Source organism: Equus caballus, chromosome 20 (assembly GCF_041296265.1).
Source record: "Equus caballus isolate H_3958 breed thoroughbred chromosome 20, TB-T2T, whole genome shotgun sequence".
Lineage (NCBI taxonomy): Eukaryota > Metazoa > Chordata > Mammalia > Perissodactyla > Equidae > Equus > Equus caballus.
Genome location: NC_091703.1, coordinates 30,231,570 through 30,239,489, shown reverse-complemented (window position 1 = coordinate 30,239,489; position 7,920 = coordinate 30,231,570). Strand labels below are relative to the sequence as shown.

The following is a 7,920-nucleotide window of genomic DNA, read 5'->3' as shown; positions in this document are numbered from 1 at the left end:
TGAACTTGTTGTTAGGGAAACATGAATGGCATAAAATGATTTAATTACACCAAAGTATTTCTAAAGCAACAGCTCTCAGCTTTTTTCTTTTCCCCCAACGCACAGGAGAGATGAAACAAACTGGATGTATATGACTTTCAAAGGGCTTTATAAAAAAAAATATGGACTCTGACTTTTGGTAATTTTCAGAGTCCATACTCACCCTCAAAGATACCAAACCAATGCAAACCGTTCTATTTATAACATTATCATAGACCATAAAGCACAAGTTATGTATGAAGGATCATAAGGGATAAATGGCGTGAATTCATTTCTGGAGGCTTCTGGTAAATGAATGTTTTATTTGAGAAGAATGTGAATTAGAACAGGTTATAAACTATTAAAACATTATAGATGAAACTTCAGTTGGAGTTGAGTTTTAGGTATCGGTTAATTTTTATTGATGGATATGGTTTCCTTCTTTTCCCATTTCTTACATATTCATAAGATGTCTGTAAACCTACACACTCTTTGGGTGAGAACACATACCCAGTGATGAAACATATATAATGAAACCATTGAGGTTGGGGTACAATAGGGCTTAGAATAACTGAGTTGCTGGAAGAAGCTGCTCTGTCTCATCTTCTCAGATTAAATGTTACATATAATGTTAAACAGAATAGATGTAATTAGAAAGGTATACCAAAATAATCCCATCATCGGCCTTCTAAGGTGTTGCCTGGTCAATTATAAGCTTATTGAGTTCACATTTGGACCAGACCCAATAAAGTCAAGTTTAAAAAATTAATTCTTTATTTAAATTGATCATTAAAGTGATCTTGGTTTTCCCTGATCCAGAGATAAAAACCAGAATGCCAATGGCCTGTAGGGAGACATCTTTGGGTTACATACGAATGGAAAAATGAAAAATTTGAATCTCCCGCAATTACAAATAGAAAAGAAGGAGAATATTGACTTATCTTCCCCTTGTACATATTCACTCTTTGAAGATGCATTTTGTACACCTGGCAAAATGAAAAGAAGACAGAAAATTTTAGAAATTATTGATAGTCAACCCTCAGAATATCAACTCTCAAAAAGATGATGTGCATCTCAGATCCCATAATTGTTTAATGTCTCTTTGATAAAACTTGTAGTCAAATGTGAACTTCTTCCTCCACAGGGTCATTCCATTTTGGAGCCACTCATCTTCCTGCCATGAGGTAAAGCAAGGCTACAGAGAATGAAAAAGAACAATATGAGATCTTTAGAGAGCTATATCCTGGTAGGTTTATCTTATTATCCCAGGTCTACAGCTAATTCTCCATACAATTTTCCTCACATTTTACCTGTTCACGTTTCTGGGAAACATGAATATTTTCTTGATTTCACCTCTAGATTTTCAACTCCTCATACCAGTGTTGTTTCAGAAAGTTACCCCTTCATTACTACATGTGCGTTTCACCACAGGTTTCATCCCTCCAATGTTGTATAATCTTATCTGGGGCACAGATAAGACCACAACCTGTCTAGATTTGCCATCCAGAACTGTTTTTTCCTCACACTGAGCATGGTGAAATGTATCCTTTTGTCTGTCGAGGCATATCCCAAACATGCTGCACTTTGCAAATCTCTGTACTAACTGGCATCTGTACCCGCATAATTGGCAACACTCTCATATTGGTACTCTAGATGCACATACTGCTCCACTGTGCATATACTATGGCCCCTAAGGTTTTTGTCTTCACAATACTAATCATGCTTGTGTCCCTGACTCTATCCATCATTGACTATAAGTACATTGCAAGTGGTGACTTGACATTCATTAAATCAACTGCCAGAAGGAAAGAAAACTTTCCACATTTATATTTCCCTATAGTGTGTCTCTCCTATGTTACCACAAGATAGATAGTGTAGATAGACAGACAGAAAGATCATATATAATAGACAGATGGATAGATAGAAAGCAATACAGCAGATTATAGATATAGATATAGATATAGATATAGATATACCTCCAGCAAACAAACTTTATTTCACCAAGAGCAGGGTGAATTCCTTACTCTCTTCTACATAATTGTCACTCTTAGTGTCAATACCCTCATCAATACGTTGAGAAACAAGGATGTGAAGGTTTCTATGTAGATGAAGTTTAAGAAGGGATAGGAGTCTATTTTTAGAGCCATTTTTTAATCCATGCACTACATATATTGCCAGATTTAGTATGATAAAGGCAGTTCTGGGACTGACAGATAAAGTCCTTTAATGGAGCATGTGATGAGATCCTTGTCCATTACAAGAAGTGTAGTATTCCTGTGTTGGTTGTCCCTCATGCTTACTTCCAGGGACTCTAAAATACCAATTGATCCATAAGAGACTCTAGTTCTGGAGATTTCATGACCTGCGCTTATAAAAAATACTGCCTTTACTGTAAACACTAGATTTTTCTGCTTTGACTCCGCTATCAAGGCGAATTCTTTAAACTTGTGTGGATGATATAAAAGCTACAGAGAAGATATAAATGGTGTTTAATAAGCAAATATTTCTAGATTTATATCAAGTTATGACCTCAACTGTAACCCCTATTTTCCTGTATCTGCTTTCTTATCAACCTTTTGTGCTATAGATCTTTCATCCCCTAGTTTAAATTTATTCCTAGATATTTTTTCTTTCTGTTGTGATAGCAAATGTGATTTTATTCTTGACTTCTCTTTCTGCTAGTTTATTATTAATGCACAGGAATGCAAGTGATTTTTGTATGCTGATTTTGTACCTTGAAAATTTTCTGCAGGTATTGATTATTTCTAATAGTTTTCTGGTGGATTCTTTAGGGTTTTCTATGTATAGAATCATGTCACCTGCAAACAGTGAGAATTTTGCTTCTTCCCCTCCAATTTGCATCCCTTTTATTTCTTTTTCTTGCCTAATTTCTCTGGCCAAATCTTCCAGTGCTATGTTGAATAAGAGTGGCGAGAGTGAGCACCCTTGTCTTGTTCCTGTTCTCAGGAAATGGCTTTCAGTTTTTCACTATTAAATATGTATTGGTTGCAGGTTTGTCATACATGGCCTTTATTATGTTGAGATAGTTTCCTTCCATACCTATTTTATTGAGAGTTTTTATCATAAACAGAGGTTGGATCTTGTCAAATCTTCTCTGCATCTACTCAGATGATCATATGATTTTTATTTCTTATTTTGTTAATGTGGTGTATCACATTGATTGATTTGCAGATTCAACTTACAATCACAACAAAAAGAATAAAATACCTAAAAGTATTTTAACCAAGGAGGCGAAAGACCTATACACTGAAAACGTTAAGACATTATTGAAAGAAATCAAAGAAGACAGAAAGAAATAGAAAGTTATTTCATGCTCATGGATTGGAAGATTAAACAAAGTTAAAATGTCCATACTTTTGTTGTTGTTGTTAAGAAAGTTTCACCCTGAACTAACATCTGTTGCCAATTGTCCTCTCACTTTTTTTTCCTTCCCAAAGTCCCAGTACATAGTTGTATATTACAGTTGTAAGTCCTTCAACTTCTTCAGATTTGCCACCACAGCATGACTACTGACAGGTGAGTGGTGTGGTTCTGCACTGGGAAACCAAACCTGGGCTGCCAAAGGAGAGCAAGCAAAACTTTAACCATTAGACCTTCAGGGCTGGCTCCAAAATGTCCATATTACCTAAAGAAAACTACAGATTCAATTCAATCCCAATCAGAATTCCCATGACATTCTTCATGGAAACAGAAAAAAGAATCCTAAAATTTACATGGAACAACAAAAGATCCCCAATAGCCAAAGGAATCCAGAGAAAAAAGAACAAAGCTGGAGGAATCACAATCCCTGACTTCAAAATATACTACAAAGCTATAGCAATCAAAAAAGCATGGTACTGGCACAAAAACAGACACAGAAATCAATGAAACAGAATTTAGAGTCCAGAAATAAGACCACATGTTCATGGACAGCTAATCCTCAACACAGGAACCAAGAACATACAATGGAGAAAGGAAAGTCCCTTTAATAAATGGTTTTGGGGAAACTGGACAGCCACATGCAAAAGGATGAAAGTAGACCATTATCTTACACTATACACAAAAATTAATTCAAAATGGATTAAGGACTTGAATGTAAGACCTGCAACCATGAAACTTCTAGAAGAAAATATATGCAGTATGCTCTTTGACATCAATCTTAGCAGCCTATTTTCAAATACCATGTCTGACTAGGCAAGTGAAATGATAGAAAAATAAACAAATGGGAATACATGAAATTAAAGCTTCTTCACAGCAAAGGAAACCATCAACAAAACAAAAAGAAAACCCACCAACTGGAAGAAAATTTTTGCAAATGATATATCCATTAAGAGGTTAATTTCCAAAATATATAAAGACCTCATGCAAGTCAACAATGAAAATACTCTGATCAAAAAATGGGCAGAGGATCTGAACAGACATTTTTCCAAAGAAGATATACAGATAGCCAACAAGCACATGAAAAAGTGCTCAATAGCACTAATTTTTAGGGAAATGCAAATCAGAACTATAGGAGATATCACCTTACACCCATCAGAGTGGCTATAATCAACAAGACAAAAAATAAAAAATGCTGGAGAGGATGTGGAGAAAAGAGAAACCTCATACATTGCTGGTGGGATTGCAAACTGGTACAGCCTTAATGGAAAACAGCATGGACATTTATCAAAAAGTTAAAAATAGAAATACCATATGACCCAGCTATCCCATTAATGGGTATTTATCAAAAGAGTATGAAGCCAACAATTCAATTTATGCAAGCTTAACTTCATCGCAGCATTATTCATAATAGCCAAGACTAGAAGCAACATAAGTACCCATCGATGTGTGAATGGATAAAGAAGATGTAGTATATATATATATATAATGGAATACTACTCAACCATAAAAGAAGAAAAAATCGTGTCATTTGCAACAACATGTATGGAACTTGAGGGTATTATGACAAGCAAAATAAGCCCAAAGTAGAAAGACAAACACTGGATGATTTCACTCATATATGGAAGATAAACAAACACGTGAATAAGAAGAACAGATTAGTGGTTACCAGAGAGAAAGGGATGGAGGGATGGCAAAAGGGGTAAATGGGCATATGTGTATGGTGTTGGATAAAAACTAGACTACTGGTATTGGACACAATGTAGTCTATACAGAAACTAATGTATAATTATGTACACTTGAAATTTTCAAACCATATTACAAAAATATAGTAATCAAAACAGTATGGTATTGGCATAAAAACAGACACATAAATCAATGTAACAGATTGAGAACATGTAACAATGTAACAGAATAGAGAACCCAGAAATAAACCAATACATATATGGTCAATAATTTACAGCAAAGGAGTCAGAATATACACGGAGAAAGGATAGTCTCTTCATGAAAAGGTGTTGGCAGAACTGGACAGCCACTTTCAGAAGAATGAAATTGGATCCCTGCATTATACCATGCACAAAACTCTACTCATAATGGATTAAAGACTTAAATTTAAGACCTGAAACCATAAAACTCCTAGAAGAGATATAGAGAGTAAGCACCTTAACATTGGTTTTGGCAATGACTTTTTTGATGTGATACTAAAACAACAGTCAACAAAAGCACAAATAAACAATGAGACTACATCAAACTAAAAAGCTTCCGCAAAGCAAAAGAAACAATCAATAAAATGAGCACATGGAATGGAAGGAAATTTTGCAAACCATATATCTGACAAGGAGTTAATATCCAAAATTCACAAAGAACTCATACAACTCAATAGGAAAAACATAAACAATCTGATTAAAAAATGTGCAAAGGACCAGAATAGACATTTCTGCACAGAAGACATACAAAAGCCCAACAGGTACATGAAAAGATGCTCAACATCACTAATCATCAGGAAAATGGAAATCAAAACCACAATGACACATCACCTCACACAAGTTAGAATGTCTATTATCAAAAGAACAAGAAATAACAAGTATTGGCAAGGATGTGGAGAAAATGAGAACCCTGTGTACTGTTAGTTGGAATGTAAATTGGTGCAGCTACTATGGAAACACTATGGAATTCCTCAAAGAATTAGAAATAGAACTACCATATGATCCATCAATCTAACCTCTGGGTACAGATCCAAAGGAAATGAAAATAGGATATCAAGGAGATTTCTGCACTCTTATGTTGATCGCAGCATTATACACATTAGTCAAGATATGGAAACAAGTTAAGTGTCCGCCAACAGATGAATGAGTCAAAAAATGTGATATATGTATACAATGGAATTTTATCGAGCCATGAGAAAGAAGGAAACCCTGCTGTTTGTGACAGCGTGGATGGATCTTGAGGGCATTAAGCTAAGTGAAATAAGTCAGACAGAGAAAGGAAAATACAGCATGGTATTACTTATATAGGTAATCTTAAAAAAAGAAAAAAAAGATGAAACTCATAGAAACAGAGATTATAAGAGTGGTTGCCAGTGTCCGGAAAGTGAAGAAAATGAGGAGAGGTTGGTAAAAGGGTACAAATTTTCAACTATGAGATGAATAAGTTCTGAGGATCTAATATATAACATGATGTCTATAGTCAATAACATTGTATTGTATAATTAAAACATGTTGAGAATGGAACTTAAATGTTCTCACAAAAAAAGATAAACATGTGAGGCGATAAATGTGTTAATTAACTAAATGGTAGGGAATCCTTCCACATTTAAAGAAAAAGACAGAAAAGTCCAAATATAGATGCACTTGCCACCATCTTTTAGGTTAAGGCTTATTAATGTGATGCTAGTCTCATGTCTCCTGGCAACGCTGGTATGGACTCACTCAGCTACTCCAGGTCTTGTATAAAATTGAACTTCATAGTAGTAAATTGATCCTCCATAGCACCAGATCAGCCTCAGATTGCCAGGACCGTCCTAGTCCACAACAGACTGCAAAGAACACTAGGAGTGTTCTGCTTGGAACTAAATCAGCCCCTGGCAACGGGTAGAGACCATCAGTGGAGTGGCAGTGGGGGACACTAGACAATGCTTCCCGAATGTCTTCATGTCATAGCACGCATAAGGTGGAAATGTGCAAATCTGCTCTTGGCTAAAGGACACTGACTACAGGGACTCTGTCCCTCTCAGGCCCTACCCAGCAACCCCAAAGTCTGAGAGAATGCATGTACTTTCATACATATACAATTCAAGGATCACTGTTTAAGAATCTTGGCAGTTCAGAATTCACAAGCCCACATTAATAGTCAATGTCTCTTAATGTAATATTTCAAGGACCAACTAGGCCTCATCTTCAAAAAAAGTCAAAGATTCTTCCCCTCAGCAACACATCCCTGTTTCATTATTGGTTAGATTATAAGTGTAAGCAGGGAAATTTGAATTATCCTTGTCACTAACTAATCAGCGTGAATTTCAATTGCAAAATCTCATGAAGGACCAAGGTAATTTGAAATTTCAGTCTGCCATAAATGGCTCCCCAAACCATATTCAGTCCCCACTCTTCAATGTGGTCCCATTCTCAAGCACACTACAAAAATGTTCTGTTTCCTGAAGGAGTAAAGGAAGGCAATGTCCTAACTAACTAAATATTCGTCAACAATATTGCCATCTCCTGGTTTTGTCTACATGATGCATTTCTAGTGAGCTGCTCATTACAGTGCCCCCATTCTCTGTTTATGGGGGTGGTCATGTGACCTAAGATATGCAAATTAGTCTTTCTATCCCAGTGGAAAATCTGAGATTAGTCAAGTTCACCTTATTAGAATGACAGATGATAAATTTTAGTTACAAATATTATATAATGTATAATATGTATTATAATGTATAAAATATATATTATATGTATATTAAAAATGAAAGCTGTTCCTTCCAATAGAATGCCAACTATGTTAGTTTCCCATTGCTACTTCGATATATTACCA

The 7,920-nt window shown here is 35.5% G+C and overlaps 1 long non-coding RNA gene across 1 annotated transcript; it reads right to left on the bottom strand.

The window, feature by feature from the left end:
* Window positions 1-310: 310 nt before the first annotated feature.
* Window positions 311-6,952, bottom strand: LOC106782297 (uncharacterized). The gene is made up of 2 exons (XR_001379264.3): window positions 6,825-6,952; window positions 311-1,213 (listed from the first exon to the last, which is right to left on the bottom strand). It is a non-coding gene; the product is annotated as an uncharacterized lncRNA (long non-coding RNA).
* Between the last annotated feature and the right edge of the window lie 968 nt (window positions 6,953-7,920).